General features: G+C 37.2%; 1 protein-coding gene and 1 long non-coding RNA gene across 9 annotated transcripts in view; both read left to right on the top strand.

Moving 5' to 3' along the window:
• ABCB7 (ATP binding cassette subfamily B member 7) overlaps nt 1-22,172 on the top strand; it is a 160,062-nt gene that overhangs the window by 49,639 nt on the left and 88,251 nt on the right. The gene's annotated exons all lie outside the window — the stretch shown is intronic.
• Nucleotides 177-20,695, top strand: LOC116582170. Of its 5 annotated transcripts, XR_004282407.1 has the most exons (4): nt 177-305; nt 10,717-10,719; nt 11,251-11,258; nt 20,685-20,695. It is a non-coding gene; the product is annotated as an uncharacterized LOC116582170 (long non-coding RNA). The 5 variants fall into 5 exon arrangements; XR_004282406.1 differs by lacking the exons at nt 10,717-10,719; nt 11,251-11,258; nt 20,685-20,695 and adding exons at nt 17,408-17,417; nt 19,581-19,595; XR_004282409.1 differs by lacking the exons at nt 11,251-11,258; nt 20,685-20,695 and adding an exon at nt 18,495-18,506.

Here is a 22,172-nt window from a genome sequence, read left to right as displayed (position 1 = left end):
TTAGCCTCTGCAGCGATGTCCCTCAGCGGAACAGACTTTTAAAAGTCCCGATTTTGTGCTCCGTTGCTCCGCCCCTTGCCTGGAGCCGGCCCCTCCCCCCGGGTCTATCTTCTCGTTGCTTTGGATTCACTTCTCCGCTGGTCCTACCTTTCAGATAGTGGTTGTTTTTCTGTTTCCAGAATTGCTGTTGTTCTTCTCTTCGATCTGCTGATGGATTTGCAGGTGTTTGCAATCTTTAGATAAGCTATCTAGCTGATCTCCTGCTAGCTGATCTAGTCTCAGCTTGCTACTTTTCCGCCATCTTCGTAATCTCTATCTTGATTTTAGCCATTCCACTGTATGTGGGGTGATTTCTCATTGTGATTTTGATTTGCATTTCTGTTATGATTAATGATATTGAGTACATTTTCATGCACCTATTATCCACTTCTCTGGAGAAATGTCTGTTTAGTTCCTCTGCCTGTTTTGAAATTGCAGCATTTGTTATTTTGGTACTTAATTCCATGCGTTCCAGATACACATTTTAGATACCAGCCCCTTTTGAGTTATATGATTTGCAAGTAATTTCTCCCATTCCATAGGTTGCATTTTCTCTATGTTGATTGTTTTCTTTGATGTGCAGAAGTTTTAGAGTTTGATGTACTCTCATTTGTGTATTTTTACTCTTCTTGCCTGTGCTTTTGATGTCACATCCAAGAAAACTTTCAGATCCAAAGTCACTATGTTTTCCTGTTGAAGTCTTATAAATTATAGGGAAGATATGAGATATTTTATATTTAGGTATTTTATTTTGAGTTGATTTTTGTGTATGGTATTACGTAAGAGTCCAACTTTAGTAGTTTGTTATCATTATTATATATTTTGTTATTATTATTATGTACCCTTATTATTTAAGAGACTGCACTCTGTAGTTGTGTGGTCTTTGCACTTATAGAAGACCATTTTAACGTATGGGCAAGATAATATTTCTGGACTCTCTATTCTCTTTTCTTGATTTATATGTTTGTTGTTATGCCATTCCCAGCTGTTTTATTTACTGTTGCATTGTGATGTGTTTTGAAGTCCATAATTGTGAGGACTCCAACTTTTTCCCCTCTAGATTGTTGTGGCTTTTCAGGGACTCTTGAGTTTCCATATGAATTTTTGGACTTATTTTATATTTCTGCAAAAAAAATGACACTGAGATTTTGATTAGAATCACATTGATTGTATAAATTGCTATGGGTAATATGTGAGTGTTTTAAAAGTACTGAATCTTCCAATCCATGATTATAGGGTATCTTATCATTTATTTGTGTCTTTTTTCTATTGGCAGTATTTTATAATTTTTCGAGTAGAAGTCATTTGACCTCTTAATTAGGTTTATTTCTAATTTCTATACTACTTATGATACTATTATATAGGGATTATTGTTATAATCTTCATATTTAGTTTATAGAGACATATCTGTTTTTCATTTTGATTTTGCATTGTGTAACTTAGCTGAATTTTTTTTTAGTGTTAATAGTTTTTTCTTTTTTTTCAGGAATCTGTAGGGTTTTCTTACATGACATTATGTCATAGGTGAATAGAGATAATTTTACTTCTTACCTATTTTGGATGCCCTTCCTTCTTTTCTCCCCCACCCCTTATTTTGCTCTAATTACTGAAGCTAGGATGTCCACTACCCTATTGACTAAAAATGGTGAAAGTGAATGCCTTGTCTTGCTCTGGATCTTAAAAAATTCAGGCTTTCCCTGTTATGTATGATGTTAGCTGTTTTTTTTTTCTCTTTATGAACTTTATTATGTTGAGGTCGTTTCCCTCTTTTCCTAGTTTCCAGTGTTTCATCATGAAAGGTTGTTGAATATTATGCTTTTTCTGTCTCAAATAATATGATAATGTGGGTTTTTAAAAAAATATTTATTTGTTTGACACAGAGAGAGAGCACTAGTAGGCAGAGAGACAGGTAGAGAGGGGGAAGCAGGCTCTCCTTTGAGCAGAGAGCCCAATGCGGGACTTGATCCCAGGACCCTGAGACGAGACCATGACCTGAGCAGAAGGCAGAGGCTTAACCCACTGAGCCACCCAGGCACCCCGATAATGTGGTTTTTATCCTTATTCCATTAATGTGGTGTATATTACATTAATTTTTAGATGTTGAACTATCCTTGTATGTCAAGAGTGAGTACTTGGTCATGGTGAATACTCATGTTAATGTGCTATTGAATTAGATTTCTTGATATGTTGTTTAACATATTTGTATTCATATTTCTTAGGGGATATTCCTCTATAATTTCCTCTTTTTTTTAGTGTCTTTGTCTGCTTTTGTTTACAGGGTATAAATTTCAAAATATTTTCTTCTCTTTGGCATTTTGAAGAGTTTAAGGAGGATTGATAAACTTTTAAAATACTTGGTACAATGCTCACATGAAGCCATCTCATCCTGCGCTTTTCTTCCCTTTTTTGGAGAGAGATTTTTTACTTATTCAGTCTACTTAGTTACAGGTCTATTAATATTTTTTATTTTTTTTAATCATTCAGTCTTGGTAGGTTTGTATGTTTGTAAGAATTTATCCATTCTTGTAGGTTATTGGATTTGTTGGCATATTGTTTTAAATAATATTCTCTTGTAATCCTTTTTATTTCTGTGCCATCAGTTGTAATGTACTCTTGTTCATTCCTGATATTAATTGAGTCATTTTTTCCTACCAGTCTACCTAAGGGTTTTTCAGTTTTGTTAATGTTTTTTAGACTCCAGCTCAATTTCTTTTTCTCTGTTGCTTTACTCTTCTTAGTTTTTAAATCTCTGCTCCAGTATTTATTCCATACTTTTATTAATCTTGGTGGCAGTTATTCTCTTTACAGTTCTTTGGGATATAAAGTTAGGTGGATGATTTGAGTCCTTTCTTCTTTTTTAATATTAGCGCTTATAGCTACAATTTTTTTAGTCCTGATTTTGTTGCATTTCTTTACCTTTCATATGTTGTGCTTTTGTTTTATTTCTCTCAAGATATGCTCTAATTTCCCTTCTAATTTCTTCTTTGAGCCATTGGTTAACAGTATATAGTATATATGGTTTAATTTCCTCATATTTGTGGATTTTCATTTTTCTTCTGTTGATTGCTACTTTCATTCCATTTTGATGGTAAAAAAGCATTTCATAAAAGTTAAGTCTTTTTAAGTTTGTTGTGCTTTGTGATCACACATGTGGTCTATCCTGGGTAATGTTCCATGTACACTTCGAAAGACTATGTATTCCACTTTTGTTGGGTGGAGTGTTCCATATTATTGCTCTATAGTGTTGTTTAAATCTTTTGTTTCCTTATTGATTTTCTGTCTGGTTGATTTGGATTCACCCATTTACCAACGTATAAGATCTTCATTGTACCTCTTAGTACAATTGCTAGTGTGTATGGTAGCTCTAATTTTAACTTTTTGAGGAATCTCTATACTGTTTTTCAGAGTATCTGTACCAGTTTTCATTCTCACCAACAGTTGGAGAGTATTCATTTCTTTTTCTCTGAATCCTTGCCAACATCTGTTGTTTCCTGTATTGTTAATTTTAGCCATTCTGACTGGTGTGAGGTGGTATATCGTAATTTTGATTTGTATTTCCCTCATGATGAGTGATGTTGAACATCTTTTCATATGTCTGTTAGCCATCTGGATGTTTTCTTTGGAAATACTTCTATTCATGTCTTCTGTCCATTTCTTAACTGTATTTCTTGTTTTTTGGGTATTGAGTTTTATAATTTCTTTTTTTTAAAGATTTTATTTATTTATTTGACAGATATCACAAGTAGGCAGAGAGGCAGGCAGAGAGAGAGAGGAGGAAGCAGGCTCCCCGCTGAGCAGAAAGCCCGATGTGGGGCTCGATCCCAGGACTCTGGGATCATGACCGGAGCCAAAGGCAGAGGCTTTAACCCACTGAGCCACCCAGGCGCCCCGAGTTTTATAATGTCTTTATATATTTTGGATACGAACCCTTTATCAAGTATATCATTTGCAAATATCTTCTCCTCTTCCATAGGTTGGCTTTTAGTTTTGTTGATCGTTTATTTCAGTGTGCAGAAGTTTTGTACCTTGAAGAAACACCAGTAGTTCAATTTTTCTTTTGTTTCCTTTGCCTCCAGAGGCATGTCTAGTAAGAAGTTTCTATAGTTGAGGTCAAAAGTTTGCTGCCTGTGTTCTCTAGGATTTTGACGGTTTCCGCTCTCACATTTAGGTCTTTATTCCATTTTGAATTTATTTTTGTGTATGGAAGTAAAGTGGTTCAGTTTTTCATTCTTCTGCAATTGCTGTCCAGTTTTCTCAATGCCATTTGTTGAAGAGACTATCTTTTTTTTCATTGGATATTCTTTCCTGCTTTGTTAAAGACTACTGGGCCATATAATTTTGGGTCCATTTCTGGATTTTCTTTTCTGTTCTGTTGCTTTGTGTGTCTTCTTCTTTTTTTTTTGTGCCTGTACCACATTTTCTTGATAACTGCAGCTTTATAATATAGCTCAATGTCTGGAATTGTGATGCCTCCAGCTTTGCTTTTTTTTTTTTCTTTTCTTTTCAAGGTTACTTTGGCAATTCAGCATCTTTTGTCGTTCCATACAAATTTTAGGATTGTTTGTTCCACCTCTAAAAATTGCTGTTGGTAATTTGATAGGGATGGCATTAAGTGTGTACTATGCTTTGGGTACCAAACACACTTTACTTGTATTTATTCTTCCAACCCCTGAGCATGGACTAGCTCTCTATTTCTTTGTGTCTTTAATTCTTTTATAAGTATTCTGTAGTTTTCAGTGAATAGATCTTTTGCCTCTTTGGTTAGGTTTGTCCTAGGTATCTTATGGTTTTGGGTGCTATCGTACATCACATCAATTCTTTGATTTCTCTTTCTGCTGCTTCATTTTGGTGGAGTCTTTTTGCTTTTCTACATTGAGTTTCATGTCATCTGTGAATAGCGAAAGTTTTACATCTTCCTTGCAGATTTGCATGCTTTTTTAAATTTCTTCTTGTTGTCTGATTGCTGAGGCTAGGATTTCCAGTACTGTGTTAAATAAGAGTGGTGAGAATGGACATCCCTATCTTGTTCCTGACCACAGAGGAAAAGCTCTGTTATTCCCCACTGAGGATGATACTAGCTGTGGGTCTTGCATATATGGCTTTTATGATGTTGAAGTATGTTCCATCTATACCTTCTTTGTTGAGGGTTTTTATCAAGAATGGATAGTCAGCTGTTAATTCTTTCCTGCATCTGTTGAGGGGATCATATGGTTTCTTCATGTTTCAGTTTTTGTAGTTTATATGATTCTAGGAGTTTATCCATTTTTTTCCAGATTGCCCAATTTGTTGGCACATAATTTCTCATAATATACTTTTGTATTTGTATTTTTGTGTTGTTGTGATCTCTCCTCTCTCATTTATAATTTTATTTATTTGGGTCCTTTCTCTTCTTTTTCATAAGCCTGGCTAGAGTTTATCCATTTTAATAATTTTTTCAAGGAACCATCTCCTCGTTCCAGTGATCTGTTCTCTTGTTTTTTTTTTTTTTCATTTCTTTATTAATTATTCCTGCTCAAATCTTTATTATTTCCTTTGTTCTGCAGGCTTTAGGCTTCATTTATTGTTCTTTTTCTAGGTCCTTTAGATATAAGGTTAGGTTTTTAATTGAGATTTTTCTTTTTATTATTTATTTTTTTTTTTAAAAGATTTTATTTATTTGACAGAGAGAGAAATCACAAGTAGGCAGAGAGGCAGGCAGAGAGAGAGAGAGAGGGAGAGAGAGGAGGAAGCAGGCTCCCCGCAGATCAGAGAGCCCGATGTGGGGCTTGATCCCAGGACCCTGGGATCATGATCTGAGCCGAAGGCAGAGGCTTTAACCCACTGAGCCACCCAGGCACCCCAGATTTTTCTTATTTCTTAAGGTAGATCTGTATTGTGTTAAATATTTATATATATCTCTTAGGGCTGGTTTTGGATCATTGTGTTTTCATTTTATTTTTATTTATTTTTTTAAAAGATTTTATTTATTTATTTATTTGACAGAGAGAAATCACAAGTAGATGGAGAGGCAGGCAGAGACAGAGAGAGAGGGAAGCAGGCTCCCCGCTGAGCAGAGAGCCCGATGCGGGGCTCGATCCCAGGACCCTGAGATCATGACCCGAGCCGAAGGCAGCGGCTTAACCCACTGAGCCACCCAGGCGCCCCTGTGTTTTCATTTTAAATTGTTTGTATACTTCTTCTTTTCCCTTGATTTCCATATTGACCCATTCATTGTTTAGTACCATGTTGCTTAACCTCCATGTATTTGTGGTCTTTCCAATTTTTTTCTTGTGGTTGACTTCAAGTTTCATAGTATTATGGTCAGAAAGTATGCATGGTATGGTTTGAGTCTGTTTTTACTTGTTGAAGCCGGATGTATGACCCATTATATGATTTATTCTGGAAAAGTGCTATGTGCTCTTGAAAAGAAAGTGTATTCTTCTGTTTTAGGATTAAATACTCTGAACATATCTGTTAAGTCCATCTGGTCCATTGTGTCATTCAATGCCATTGTTCCCTTCTTGATTTTCTGTGTAGATGATTTGTCTTTTTGATGTAATTAAAGTGTTAAAGTCTCCTACAATTATTGTATTATTATTAATCAGTTCCTTTATGTTATTTTTATTAAGTGATATATACATTTTTCCATTTTGGGGACATAAGTCTTGTTGGATAGACCCCTTTATTATGAAATAGTGCCCTCCCTCATTTCTTGTTAGTCTTTGGTTTAAAATTTTGTTTGTCTGATATAGGTATTCCTACTCTGGTTCTTTTGATGTCCTTTAGAATGATAAATGTTTTTCCATTCTATCACTTCTAATCTGCAAGTGATTTTAGGTCTAAAATGAGTCTCTTGTATGCAGCATATAGATGAGTCTTGCCTTTTAATCCATTCTTATACTCTGTCTTTTGACTGGTACATTTAGTCTATTTATATTGAGTAATTATTTTTAGATATGAATTTATTTCCTTTTTTTTTTTACTAGTTTTGTCATTGTTTCTGGAGATTTTCTCTGTTTCATTCTAGTTTTTCTTGCTTTTGGTGTTTTTTCCCACATAAAGTGTCCCATTTAATATATCCTGTATGACTGGCTTAGTGGTTGCAAAATCTTGTAGATTTTGTTTGGGAAACTCTTATTTCTTCTTCTATTCTATATGATAGCCTTGCTGGATAAAGTATTCCTGACTGAAGATTTTTCCCACTCAGCGCCTTGAATATATCATGCCACTCACTTCTGGCCTGCCAAATTTTTGTGGATAGGTATGTTGCTAACCTTATTTGTCTTACCTTGTAAGTTAAGGATTTCTCTTTCCTTGCTACTTTAAGGATTTTTTTTCTCTTATCTCTGCATTTTGCATATTTCACTACAATATGTCAGTGTTGGCCTGCTTTGATTGATTTTGACTGGAGTCTGTGCCTCTGGGATTTCGATGTCTGTTTCCTTCCCCAAATTAGGAATGTTTTAAGCTATAATTGGTCAAATAAACCTTCTGCTCTTTTTTACCTCTCTTCTTCTTCTGGGACTATGATACGCATATTATTATGCTTAATGGACTCACTGAGTTCCTTAAATCTATAGTCATGATCCAATATTAATTTGTATCTCTATGATTTCATTATTTTCCATAATTTTGTCTTTTATATCAGTTATTTATTTCTCTGCTTCTCCCATCCTTTTGGTTATTATAACCAGTCAGTTTCATGTCTCAGTTATAGCATTTTTTAATTTTGATCTGAGTGGTTTTTCGGTCTTTTTATCCCTACTGTGTGGGACTTCTATTCTTTCCTCAAGCCCAGTTAGTATCCCTATGTTTGTTGCTTTAAATTTTGGATCAGGCATGTTACTTATTTTTGTTGCGATTAGATCCCTGGTTATGTCCTTTTCTTGTTCTTTCTTTTGGCTTGAATCCCTCTGTCTTCGCATTTTGTCTTAGTCTCTGTCTTCTGTGTGTTAGGAAATCCTGCTGTTTCCTGCCCCTGAGAGTAATGATTCTAGTAAGAAGAGATCTTATAATACCCAGGGCTTGGGTCTTCAGGGAGTGATTCTGGTGTATGCCTTGTGCAGTTTGCTTCTGTGTTTTGGCTGCTTTTTCTTTCAGGTCATTGTTCTGCAGCGTTTCTCCTTGCCTGCGGGGAAGTGTTTGGACCTTTTCAAGAGTATGGTGAATTTTAACTAGGTGTGCTCTGGTCTGCTTGTTAAAGGAGGCCATTTCCTGTTTCCATTAGAGCTGAAGCTTTGCTGCATTCTAGTGTCAGACTTGGTGCATATGGGGGGTTTGTGCTGGTCTTCTGCAGGGAAGGGACCCTGCTCTGGTTCTTAGGCACACTTGCCTTAGTACAGAAGCACCTGCAGAGCACAGGATGGTGAGCCTTGGTGTAAGTTACTAGGGCCTTCACTGTTGGTGCTGTTCTGCTTAGTGAAGTCAGTCTGAGCTGAAATTTGGAGGAGAAAAATGGTGCCAGTCCTCGTCCTCCTGCTAAGAGAGTGGAGTTCTCACTGCTGCTGTCTGAGAAGGCCTCACAGAAGAGTGAACAATCTCCCCTTGTGAGTTGCAGGCATCCCTCAGATCCCTACCTTCAGTCTGTTTGTGCCCGAGACATCTGCCTGCCCAGCAGTGAAATGTACTTGTGTTTTATTTTAGTAATGCCAGCTGAGTTTCAAAACTCCAAACTTTAGGAAACTGGCCCAGCTTGGACCCATGCTGGTCCTCTGTGGGTGGGTGTTACAGCAGTAGGACTGGTGCTGGCTTGTCTCAGAAGGATAGGTACACCAATGCATAGGAGCTTGGAGTTTATATATAGTAGAATGGTGGAAAAAGGCATCGTCCACGTTAGTTGCCCTCACCAGGTGTTTCTGCTCCCATGCTAAGGAATCAGATAGCTCAGTGGCTCACTGGTTCTTTGTCCCCTGACTTGTAATGCCACCTCCCCAGATGCATTCCAGCAAAGGTTAACTGTTTCTCCTAGTGTGTCCCAGGGGTTCCTCAGATTGTGCCATGCACTCCTGGGCCTCTGTTCTCCTTCTCCACAGAAGCACTGCTGTATCTGCTAGGCTCTACACTGACTGTGGTGTGGACTTCTAAAACTCCAGTTTTTTAGTTCCACTGTTTGCAAAAACTCACAATAATTAGCCCCTCTCCTTTTCCCAGTCAGTAGTTTTGGGGAAGTGTCTTCCTTGTGTGATCCCATGTGTGCTGCTCTCTATCTCTCTTCTGTGATCAGGGCTCCTTCCCCTCTCCAGCACTTAACAATCATCTATTCCCCCAAATCATGTCTCCACACTCCTACCTTCCAGGATGTGCCCTGTTCTCAATCTCTTATTTGTACAGTTTTTTCTCTCAGTTCTCAGATTGATTTCTTGTGTGTTCAGAATGATTTGATATTTATCTGATTGTGTTTAAGGCACGAGTCAAGCATAGTGTCCTCCTATACTCCACCATCCTGAGCCCCATTCTGCTTTTATTCTGTTTAATTTCACTGTGTTCTGTACCATTTTTGTCCCTCATATCTTGCCTTTCTGAGGTTTAATTGATTATTTTGGCATCTCATAGTGATTCACTTCTCATTTCATTGTTTGTGTGTGTGTATTTAAAAATTAGTGTTTACTATAGGGATTCCAACTTACTGAAATTTATAACAATCAATTTTGAATTGATTCTGGTTTAACTTCAATAATATAAAGAAAATGCTGCTTCTAGACCTCAATGTGAGACAGGAATCCATCAGAATCATAGTAACCTCTTCAACATCGGTCACAGCAACTTCTTTCAAGATATGTCTCCAAAGGCAAAGGAAACAAAAGCAAAAATGAATTCTTGAGACTTCATCTAGATCAAAAGCTTCTGCACAGCAGAGGAAACAGTCAACAAAACAAAGAGGCAACCCACAGAATGGGAGAAGATATTCGCAAATGACAGTACAGACAAAAGGCTGATATCCAGGATCTATAAAGAACTCCTCAAACTCAACACACAGAGAACAGATTATCATGTCAAAAAATGGGCAGAAGCCATGAACAGACACTTCTCCAACGAAGACATACAAATGGCTATCAGACACATGAAAAAATGTTCATCATCACTAGTCATCAGGGAGATTCAGATCAAAACTACATTGAAATACCACCTTACACCAGTTAGAATGGCCAAAATTAACAAGACAGTAAACAATGTGTGTTGGAGAGGGTGTGTGTTGGAGAGGATGTGGAGAAAGGGGAACCACTGTTGGTGGGAATGCACGTTGGTACAGCCACTTTGGAAAACATTGTAGAGATTCCTTAAGAAATTAGAAATAGAGCTTCCCTATAACCCCACAATTGCAGTACTGGGTATTTACCGCAAAGATACAGATGTAGTGAAAAGAAGGGCCGTCTGTACCCCAATGTTCATAGCAGCAGTGGCTACAGTTGCCAAACTGTGGAAAGAACCAAGATGCCCTTCAGTGGACAAATGCATAAGGAAGATGTGGTCCATATACACTATGGAGTATTATGCCTCCATCAGAAAGATGAATACCCAACTTTTGTAGCAACATGGACGGGACTAGAAGAGATTATGATGATTGAAATAAGTCAAGCAGAGAGAATCAAATATCACATGGTTTCACTTGTGGAGCATAAGGAATAACACGGAGGACATGGGGAGCTGGAGAGGAGAAGGGAGTTGGGGGAAATTGGAGGGGGAGATGAACCATGAGAGACTGTGGATTCTGAAAAATAATCTGAAGGTTTTGGAGGGGCAGGGGGTGGGAGGTTGGGTGAGCCTGGTGGTGATTATTATGGAGGGCACATATTGCATGGAACACCCAGTGTTCCATGCAATATGTCAGAGAAGGACAAATATGTGATTTCACTCATATGTGGCATTTAAGAAGCAAAACAAATGAACAAAGAATCAAAAGGAAGCAAACAGCAACAACAACGGAGTATGACTCTTACATTCGTAGAACAAATTGGTGGTTGCCAGAGGGGAGGTGGTTTGGGACATAGGTTAAATATGTAAATGGGATTAAGACTGTAGGTATCTTGAGGAGCAGTAAGTAATGCATAGAACAGTTTCATTCTTTTAAGATTTTGTTAATTTGTCAGAGAGAGAGAGAGAGCACAAGCAAGGGGAGAGAGACAGGCAGAGGGAGAAGCAGATTCCCTGCTGGGCAAGAAGTCCAATGCAGGACTCAGTTCCAGGACCCAGGGATCATGACCTGAGCCAAAGGCAGCTGCTTAACTGACCGAGCCACCCAAGTGTCCCAGATTGTTCAATTTTTATATTGTGCACCTAAGGCTGATATAACATTGTATGCTAATTATGCTTCAATTATACATTTATATCTTGACAAAAAATAAGTCATGGGGTAGGGCATAAGGAATATAATTAATGGTATTGGAATAGCATCGTATGATGAGTGATGATAGCTACACTTGTGGTGAGCGCAGCATAACATACAGACTTGCAGGAGTCATTGTTGTACACCAGAAAGTAGGTTGGCACATATGATAGAACACTGAATAGCAAGTGAGAACATTGTTTTAGGGCTAGTGTGATTTTAAAGTGATAAGTCATAGGACACACTATCTTTATTATATATTTAATTTTATTAAATTGGCGGAGAACATGAAGAATTACATTATTTAGCTGTCTTTTAGTAAGTTTACTTATAATTTTTGATTTATTTAGTTCTGAAACTACATAAGAACTTCATTTAAGAGTTTTACTTTATAAAATAAAATTGTGAATAATGGACAGATTTCAGTAATAGTCATATGGGAAGGACAGATATTATATTCTATCAAATTTTCATTTATGTAAGCTTTATTTACTTTTGGGTGACATTTGAATTTGTACTTAACTAATGTTTTAATTGCCAGCAAAGGCAGTTGCTTTTTAAGTACACAAAGCAATTACATATGAGTCATAGTGTCATCGGATGTTAGCATTTAAATAGATTCTGGGGTGATATACTCTATTTTCCTAATCTTACAAATGAGAAACTGAAGCATGATATGCCCAGTAGCAAAGAGATGCTGAATGAATCACAGAGCCAAGATCTCCTAACTTCTGGTACAGTGTTTGTCCTGCTACATTTTTTTTTAAATTCAGTTCATTTCAGATTACTTTTATTTTGTATAATTAATCCTTGCTCAGTACTTCCTGGGATTTTGATAGAACTATTGATAGAGGAAAATTCATAGAGAAATCTGGGTATTGATGAAGCTGTCTTTCTCTTTTTTCCCTTGCACTTCTATATCATCAGGACTTTCAAAACCAACTGAAAAGTTAAGCCAATTTTGAATGAGAGTTGCTAGTAACACAAATTGAATTACCTCAAATTCACGATTTGTTCTCTTAACTTTATTTGGAAATTACACATAGAAAGACTATATTGAATGCCAGGAAGTGTGGTAGATTGAGGGTCACAGCAGGAAATAGACATGGGCCTTATATTTGTGAACAAAATGGAAATGATGCAAATACAAACATTAAATAATGACAGAAAATTTAAATGCGAATTTGGAAATGTAACAAGTGCTATACTCAGAGATGTGTGCCGCCATGATATTCTTTGTTATGTATACTTTGACCTAATCAGAGAAGTTAAGGAAGGCTTTCCTGAGATAGTCATGCCTAAGCTGGGTTCTGAAGAATGAATAGGATATAAGTAAGCAAAGAAAGAAAAGGAAGAGAGTTCTAGGCTGAGGGAAACACATGTCTAAAAGCTCTGTGGTGATAAGTATGGGAGCATGTGAGAAGCTTCTGTAAGGTACACCTGGAGGGATGGGTTGCAACCTAATTCTGGGTCATATTTAGGATGCCAATAATGTTACTCATCATAACAACTTATTCTTAGGTACTTAAAAGGTAGTCAGGTATTTCAAGAAGCTGTGTTGGCAGGCAGTAGGAGTAGGGGGAATATTACATTCTTTAAAAACTCAAGTAATTCTGATATATAATATCAGGACAAATTTCTACACATAAGCTTTTAATCTAGATGTCTATGATTGTACATACTAATAAAACAGTTCTAAATTCTTTCATGCATTGTGAAGATGCCCTTAGTTTATAGGAAATATGTTGGGATTCTCATAGTCAACAATATACAGATACACATTCAGAATAAACTTAAGGTAGACTATTTAAGACGCTTATGACCAAAGCTCATAATCATTACTGAAGATCATAGAAGAAGCACACCATATGCCTGCCCCCAGCCAGGCTTCAGGTCATTTTCAGAGTTAGGTGAACTGACATGCCTGCTATCTTAGTGTCACTGTGGGATAAGGTGAGCTCAGGATCTGCCTACTCTGCCAACATCCCAGAAAGGTATGAAGCCTGGAAGTTCTATATCAAGGAGACAGCACGGTCAGGTCTCTGGACATCTTTACACATTGTATGACCCTTATCATGGATTTATAAATATTTTTATGTTTATCTCTTATGTCATGCTTGAAGTAAAACGTGGAGTTACAATCCAGAAATATGATGCTGTTGACTTTAGTATTTACTAAGAAAATTTGTATAATTAGAGAAAATGCTAGAATACTCAGTATTATATGAATGTTGATTCTCCTTAAATTAATAAATAGCTATAGGTATATTCCAGTCAAAATTTCTACAGGATTTTTTGAGAAGGCCTCCACAAAAGCTTTTCTGGAACCATAAACTGATGAGAAAAGCCATGAAGATTTTGGTGAATAAAAGTACTGCAGGTATTTTTGGGGGAGGAACTTATTCTGCCAGATACTACACTATATAAGTTAAACAGTGATATTAGTGTATGAGTAGACAGGAAGATTAGTGAGACCAGATATCAAATTTGAAACAGACCTACATATATACTTAGTATTTGCAAGTTCTTTCAATTTCAAATTAGTAGGAGAAAAAAGACTTAGCTTTTTACCTAATACCATAGGCAAAATAAACTGGAAATGTATTAATGATTAAATATTATAAGTTATACCTTAAATCAATGAAAATATATAACATGGCCATTTATCTACTCTCAGGCTAAGAATGGCATTTCTAAAGTATGAGAGAATGGCATAAACAAATAAAATGTACAAATGTGATGCTGTGAATATACATATTCTTTGTCAAAGATGATATAACAAACCAATTTTTGTAACATAAGAAGCCAGTGTTAGAGGTGATACATATAATGAACTCATACAAATAAGTTTTTTAAAATACAAAAATGTAATTAAAAGGTAGGCAAAGAGGTCCAAAACCTATGGGATACAGCAAAGGCAGTCCTAAGGGGGAAATACATAGCCATCCAAGCCTCCCTCAAAAAAATTGAAAAATGCAGAACACACCAGCTGTCTCTACACCTTAAAGAACTGGAGAATCAACAACTAATCAAACCAACTCCACACATAAGGGAAATAATCAAGAATAGAGCAGAGATCAGTGAGATAGAAATTAGAGATACAGTAGAATGCATCAATGAAACCAAAAGCTGGTTTTTTGAAAGAATCAATAAGATCGATAAACCACTGGCTGAACTAATCCAAAGGAAAAGAGAGAAGGCCCAAATTAATAAAATTATGAATGAAAAGGTAGAGATCACAACTAACACCAAGGAAATAGAAGCAAACGTAAGAAGTTATTATCAACAGTTATATGCCAATAAGTTAAGCAACCTAGATGAAATGGATGCATTCCTGGAAAGCTATAAACTCCCAAAATTGACCCAGGAAGAAATCAACAACCAATATCTAGTAATGAGATTGAACGTGATCAAAAGTAACATGATCAAAAGCCTCCCAAAAAACAAGAGCCCAGGACCTGATGGATTCCCTGGGGAATTCTACCAAACTTTCAAGGAAGAAATAACACCTGCTCTCCTGAAGCTGTTTCAGAAAATTGAAGCAGAAGGCAAACATCCAGACTCTTTTTATGAAGCCAGCCTTACCCTGATCCCCAAACCAGGCAAAGACCCCACCAAAAAGGAGAATTTCAGACCAATATCCCTAATGAATATGGCTGCTAAGATTCTCAACAAGATCCTAGCAAACAGGATCCAACAGCACATTAACAAGATTATCCACCATGACCAGGTGGGATTCATCCCTGGATTTCAAGGATGGTTCAACAGTTGGAAATCAATCAATGTGATAGAACAAATCAATAAGAGAAGAGAGAAGAACCACATGGTCCTCTCAATTGATGTAGAAAAAGCATTTGACAAAATCCAGCATCTGTTCCTGATTAAAATGCTTCAAAGTATAGGGATAGAGGGAACATTCCTGAACTTCATAAAGTCTATCTATGAAAAACCCATAGCAAATATCATCCTCAATGGGAAAAAGCTTGCAGCCTTCCCATTGAGATCAGGAACATGACAAGGATGCCCACTCTCCTCACTCTTGTTCAACATAGTATTAGAAGTTCTAGCAACAGCAGTCAGACAACAGAGGAATTAAAAGGTATTCAAATTGACAATGAAGAAGTCAAACTGTCTCTCTTCGCAGATGACAGGATAGTTTATATGGAAAACCCAAAAGACTCCACCCCCAAACTACTAGAACTCATACAGCAATTCAGTAATGTGGCAGGCTACAAAGTCAATATGCAGAAACCAGTTGCTTTCTTATACACTAACAAAATACAGAAAGGAAAGTTAGAGAATCGATTCCATTTACTATAGCACTAAGAACCATAAGATACTTGGGAATAAACCTAACCAAAGAGGTAAAGGATCTGTACTCAAGGAACTACAGAACACTCATGAAAGAAATTGAGGAAGACACAAAAAGATGGAAGACCATTCCATGCTCATGGATCAGAAGAATAAATATTGTTAAAATGTCTATACTGTCTAGAGCAATCTGTACTTTCAATGCCATCCTGATCAAAATTACACGGGCATTTTTCAAAGAGCTGGAGCAAACAATCCTAACATTTGTATGGAATCAGAAGAGACCCCGAATTGCTAAGGAAATGTTGAAAAAGAAAAACAAAACTGGCAGCATCATGTTGCCGGAGTATAAGCTTTACCACAAAGCTGTTGTAAGGGCCTATTTTGCAGGAGTGATTCCATCTGGTTAAACAGTGATTTTGTTGTTTATGCAGTAAAACTTAAACTGACCCTGACCACCCTACAGGGGACTTACTTAAAAGCAAGTCTGGGAAACCAATCCCAGGTAACAAAGCCCAAATACAAGGGCGGGTCAGGTGGAGACATCCAATCAGTGGGGCGTGCATACTGTCTCCCTAACTACCAAGGAGTGTGGGCCCCGCCTTTTGGGCGCCACTTTGACCAAGGTGATAGGCTAGTTCAAGTAGCTGCTATGGCGTGAATTGTAATTCAATTGGCCATCCGTGTGTGACTCAGCATGACTGTGCAGCTTTCTCTGTGTGTTACAATCTCATTGGCCACCTGTGTGTGGCCAGGCTCAATCAAATGGCCCTTGTTCTATAAAAGTTAGTCTGTAAGGCAGGGAGGGGTACCCTCTCTGTAAGAATCGGCCCCAAACGGTTGGTTTGATTCTTGACGCTTGTCGCGAAATAAAGCTCTGCTTGACTTTCGCTTTGTATCAGTCTCGCTCCTTTGATTATGGACCTAACACTGTGATCACCAAGACAGCATGGTACTGGCATAAAAACAAAGCAGTAAAGAATATACAGTGGAAAAAGACAGTCTCTTCAGTAAATGGTACTGGGAAAATCAGACAGCTATATGTAGAAGAATGAAACTTGACCATTCTCTTACAGCATATACAAAGATAAACTCAAAATGCATAAAAGACCTCAATGTGGGGCACCTGGGTGGCTCAGTGGGTTAAAGCCTCTGCCTTCGGCTCAGGTCATGGTCCCAGGGTCCTGGGATCGAGCCCCGCATCAGGCTCTCTGCTCAGCAGGGAGCCTGCTTCCCTCCCTCTCTCTCTGCCTGCCTCTCTGCCTACTTGTGATCTCTGTCTGTCAAATAAGTAAATAAAATCTTAAAAAAAAAAAAAAGACCTCAATGTGAGGCAGGATTCCATCAGAAACTTAGAGGAGAACATAGGCAGTAACCTCTTCGATATCAGCCACAGCAAGTTCTTTCAAGATATGTCTCCCGTGGCAAAGGAAACAAAAGCAAAAATGAATTTTTGGGACTTCATCAAGATCAAAAGCTTCTGCACAGCAAAGGGAACAGTCAACAAAACAAAGAGGCAACCCACGGAATGGGAGAAGATATTTGCAAATGACAGTACAGACAAAAGGCTGATATCCAGGATCTATAAAGAATTTCTCAAACTCAACATACATAAAATATATTATCATGTCTAAAAATGGGCAGAGCTTCCCTATGACCCCGCAATTGCACTACTGGGTATTTACCCCAAAGATACAGATGTAGTGAAAAGAAGGACCATCTGTACCCCAGTGTTCATAGCAGCAATGGCCACAGTCGCCAAACTGTGGAAAGAACCAAGATGCCCTTCAACAGATGAATGGATAAGGAAGATGTGGTCCATATACACTATGGAGTATTATGCCTCTATGTGAAAGGATGAATACCCAACTTCTTGTAGCAACATGGATGGGACTGGGCTGAGTGTAATAAATCAAGCAGAGAGAGTCAATTATCATATGGTTTCACTTATTTGCAGAGCATAAGGAATAACACTGAGGACAGGGGGAGATGGAAAGGAGAAGGGAGTTGGAAATTGGAGGGGGAGATTAACCATGAGAGACTATGGACTCTGAAAAACAATCTGAGGTTTTTGGAAGGGCAGGGGATGGAAGGTTGGGTGATCCTGGTGGTGGGTATTTTGGAGGGCACATATTGCGTGGAGCACTGGATGTAGTGTATAAACAATGAATTCTCTTACACTGAAAAGAAATTTAAAAAATAATAAATAAAAAGCTAGGCAAAGAGGTAAAAAGACCATTCGTAGAAAAAGAAATAGATGAGTAATCAATAAGTGTATGAAAAGATAGTCAAATTAAATATAAAAGGACAGGAAGCAAAAGCAGCCCACAAAAGAATATGAGTTCTAAACAACAGTTGAATCTTTTACATTCGGTTCAGTTGAGAATAGTAAAAACAGATGCAGCATTCCTATAGTGAAATTATTCTTAGTGCTACTGGCAATGTACGGTGGCACAGCATTTCTGGAGGGCAGTTTGCCATGTGGATCAAAAACCGTAACAAATGTTTATGTTTGGGGAGATGTCCACAAAATTGTAGAGTAGGTGATATTAGCTTTCTGACCCACAGCAAAAGTAACAATTTGACAGTTGAATATGATAAAAATAGCCCTGGAGCAGGGAGCTCCAGAGTCTAATGAAAAACTATGGGAACGCAAAGAAACAAGAAATAAATGGAGAACAACAGTGCAGGAAGGATTGCTGGGGAGATGGGCATCATAGCTGAGACGTCTAGAAAAGCTGGGAACAAAGAAAGGTTAGGAGACCTCAGTATCAGCCATGTGGTACTGAGCCCCAGTGGCCTGCTCTCCTGAGGACCTCAACAGCTTCTGCAACAGCCTCAGCCTCCCTTTGTAACTTTCACAGCTGATGTTCTCAGAATTTTTTTCTGTATAGACCTCAGTGACCTCTGCTGAAGACACTGGCAGTTCTTACCACTGAGGTCACCAACAGCTGTCACACCATGGACCCTTTCACCCAGAGAGAGATACTGATATCCTTCCAACCATGAAGGAGCAGCTGTTGCACTGCCAGCCTCCTGACCATATAAGCCATGTCCTGTACCTCAGAACTCTGACCATTCTGCATGTGCTTTTGCTCCAGACCTTGGCTCTTTGGCTGCAATTTAATAAATTGATATACACATCAACAGAATGAAGGATAAAATCATACAGTCATATTGATAGATGCAGAAAAAACATTTGTCAAAATTTGACATCCTTTCATGATTAAAAAAGCTTTCAAAAAATTAGGTGTAAAAGGAAAATATCTCAACATAATAAAAGCCATCTATGACAACCCCACAGTTAACATCATATTCGATAGTGAACAGCTAAAAGGTTTTCCTCTAAGATCTGTAGCAAGACAGGGCTCCCACTCTTATCATTTTTAAGTTCAACATAGTACTAGAAGTCCTAGCCAGAAACATTTGACAAAATAATGAAACATTATCTTGAAATCAGTAGTATTTCTCCCATTTTTTTTCTTGACACCCTTCTCAAAAATCAGTTGACAGTAAATGTATTGGTTAATTTCAATACTCTCAGTATTGTTCCATTTATCTGTATTTCTGTGTCTATGCCAGTACCATCTTTAAATGACCATAGTTTCATAGTAAGTTTTGATTTAAGAAATGCACTTTAATTTTATTCTTCAGGGACATCTATTATTCATATGGGGATCATCTTTTCCTTTCTCCGATTACATCACTTTTTCTTGAATCCTTATTTGTCTTATATATTTTTTAAACATATTCTGCTTTGTTAAGACAATGTTGAGTTTATTTACCCTTGTGTATTTGCTTTTGTATTCCTTCCGATTTGGGCTTTATTTCTAAAATGTGCTTTTTTACTTTTGTTTCTAATTATTGTTGGAATTCTCTCATTGTTTCTCAATGTACCCAATTTTGCTTTATGTTCTTTTATTTATAGTCTTTCTCTTAAAATCTGTAGCTTATTTAAAGATATTTTATACTTAACGATCTTGTTTTATAAGGATATGTTGCGCTTTCCTTGTCTGTGGTATCATTCTGTTTGTTATTTTTTTAAAAGATTTTGTTTATTTATTTGACAGACAAGTAGGAAGAGTAAGGCAGAGACAGAGAGAGGAGGAAGCAGGCTCCCCGCTGATCAGAGAGCCCAGTGCGACCCTGGGATAAGACCTGAGCAGAAGGCAGAGGCTTTAATCCACTGAGCCACCCAGGCACCTCTGTTATTTTTTAATACCAAGTTTGAATGGGGTTTGGTCTTGATAGTTTTCTGTTGCTCATTTTTATGTAAATTATTTTGCCCAAGTTTTTCAAAGGAGGCTTGGTTCAGCTAGCTTTTCTAACTTCACAGAGCTCCCTTTTGTGTTGTTTTCAGTGATATCCTCTCTCTTCCCCTTTCTTTCCTCTGGGCCTTCTTATCCTTCATTTCTGTTGTCCTTATATCATGCCCAATTTTAATTCTAATTCCAACAATTTTTCCTCATTGTGTCTTGAAAGGGAGCCTTTGTTAGTCAGTTTTGAGGACTCAATGGGGTTAAGACTGCTCCAGCTGTTTCAGAATTTATTATCCTTGACACCTGCCATTCTGCTACTGGCATGGACAAAAGGCCTTCCAGTTCCTAATGTGGCCACTAGGTTTTCCAGTGAATACTATATGGGTATTCTGCTGGTTTCAGGTTTGCATATGGCCTCTGCTTATTACCACAGAATTGCTGATAAACCATGCAGATCATGTGGCTCTGGTGGTCTCTCTCCTGTACTTGTATTTTGAGGTTCAGTGGAATTTCTTATGTCCAAATTTTGTTACAAATACTGTATATAAGTTCTGTTGTTGGTTTTGTGTATTTTGTCTGTAATGTGAGAATTCAAGAATATGAAAATATTTTGCTTCCACTGCTCTGCCATCTCCGTATCATGTTTAATAATTTTTTTTTCATGTTTAATAATTTTTTATTGTGGTTAAAAAAAACACAAATAACATATTATCCTCTTAAATTTTTAGTGTACAGTACAATATTATAAACTGTAAGCAAAGGGAAATCTCTAGGACTTTTTGACCTTCTATAACTGAACCTTTACATTTATTGAAAAACAACTTATTTCTTCCACCCCACCAGCTCCTGGCACCCACCATTCCACTTTCTGCTTCTGAGTTTGACTGCTTTAGTTACCTCAGTGGAATCATGTAGTATTTGTCCCTCTGTAAGTGGCTTATTTTACTTAGCATGTTCTCCTTCAGGGTAATCCAGGTTGCTACCTATGACAGGATATCCTTTTTAAGGTTGAAAAACATTCCATTGTGAGTATACATCACATTTTCTTTACTCATCCACTGATATCCATCAGTGATTGCTTCCACACTTTGGCTCTTGTGAGCAATGCTTAAGTCAGTATGAGAGCACAAACATTTCTTGAAGATTTTGATTCACTTTGTTTTGGGTAAATACCCAGGTCTGGGATTGGCAGCTTTATCAGGAATGTCTTTACTGTTTTCCATAGCAGCTGTACCATTTCACATTTCTACCAACAGTGCACAGGGTTCCAAACTTTCCACCTCTTCACCAGCATTTGTTTTTTTTCATAATGACCATCCTAACAGTTATAAAGTAATATCTCACTGAAGTTTTGATTTATATTTTTATTTAAGTATTGCCATATTTGTTAATTGTGTTGTCTTGTACTTCATTTGTCCTGCCTTTCATTTCTTCTTTCGTGTTAATTCATAGATTTTTTTAGTGACATTCTTTGATTCCTTTTAATTTTCTTTTGTATATCTCTTGCAGGTATCTTTTTGTGGTTATTGTGGGGCTTTCCTAAAACATCTTATGTTCATAATATATTATATGCTAACAACTTAATTTTTGATCACTTACGAAAAATGCTATAGTTTTAATCTCCTGCATACACTTGATATTATTGATATCAGAATTACACCTTTTTATAATGTATGTCACTTAAGTATTTCTAGTTGTAGTTACTGTTTATGATTTTATCTTTTAACCCTATAATAGAAAAAAGATATTTTGTACCACTTTTGGGTTATTATAGTTCGCATTCTTTGTATATCTCCTTTTACCAGCTAGCTTCATGCTTTCATATGCTTTTGTGTTACTGTTTAGAGTCCTTTCTTTTCAATTTGAGGAACTCCCCCTTTACCCTCTCTTATAAGGCAGTTCTGGTGTTTGATAAACCCTGTCAGCTTTTGCTTATCTGAAAGTCTTTATCTACTTTTTGAAGGTCGTTTTTGCTGGATATAGTATTCTTGGTTAGCAGGGGTTTTTTTTGTCCCTTTGAATATGTCATCCTATTCTCTTCTGGTCTGTGAAGGTTCTGATGAGAAGTCTGCTCTTAGCTTTAATTGAGGCTCTCTTTTCTGAGATGAATCACTTTTTCTTTCTGCTTGCAAAATTCCTTGTCCTTGAGTTTTTACAATTTGATTTTAATTTGTCTTGTGGATTTTTGGGGGTTGTCTTTTGGTCCCTTTGGGTTTATCAACTCTCATTATCAGTTTCCCTCTCCAGTTTGGGGGAGTTTT

The sequence above is a fragment of the Mustela erminea genome, chromosome X (assembly GCF_009829155.1).
Source record: "Mustela erminea isolate mMusErm1 chromosome X, mMusErm1.Pri, whole genome shotgun sequence".
In the NCBI taxonomy this organism is placed as follows: Eukaryota; Metazoa; Chordata; class Mammalia; order Carnivora; family Mustelidae; genus Mustela; species Mustela erminea.
Note: the sequence above shows the minus strand (reverse complement) of the source record. Positions and strands in the feature narration are given on the sequence as shown.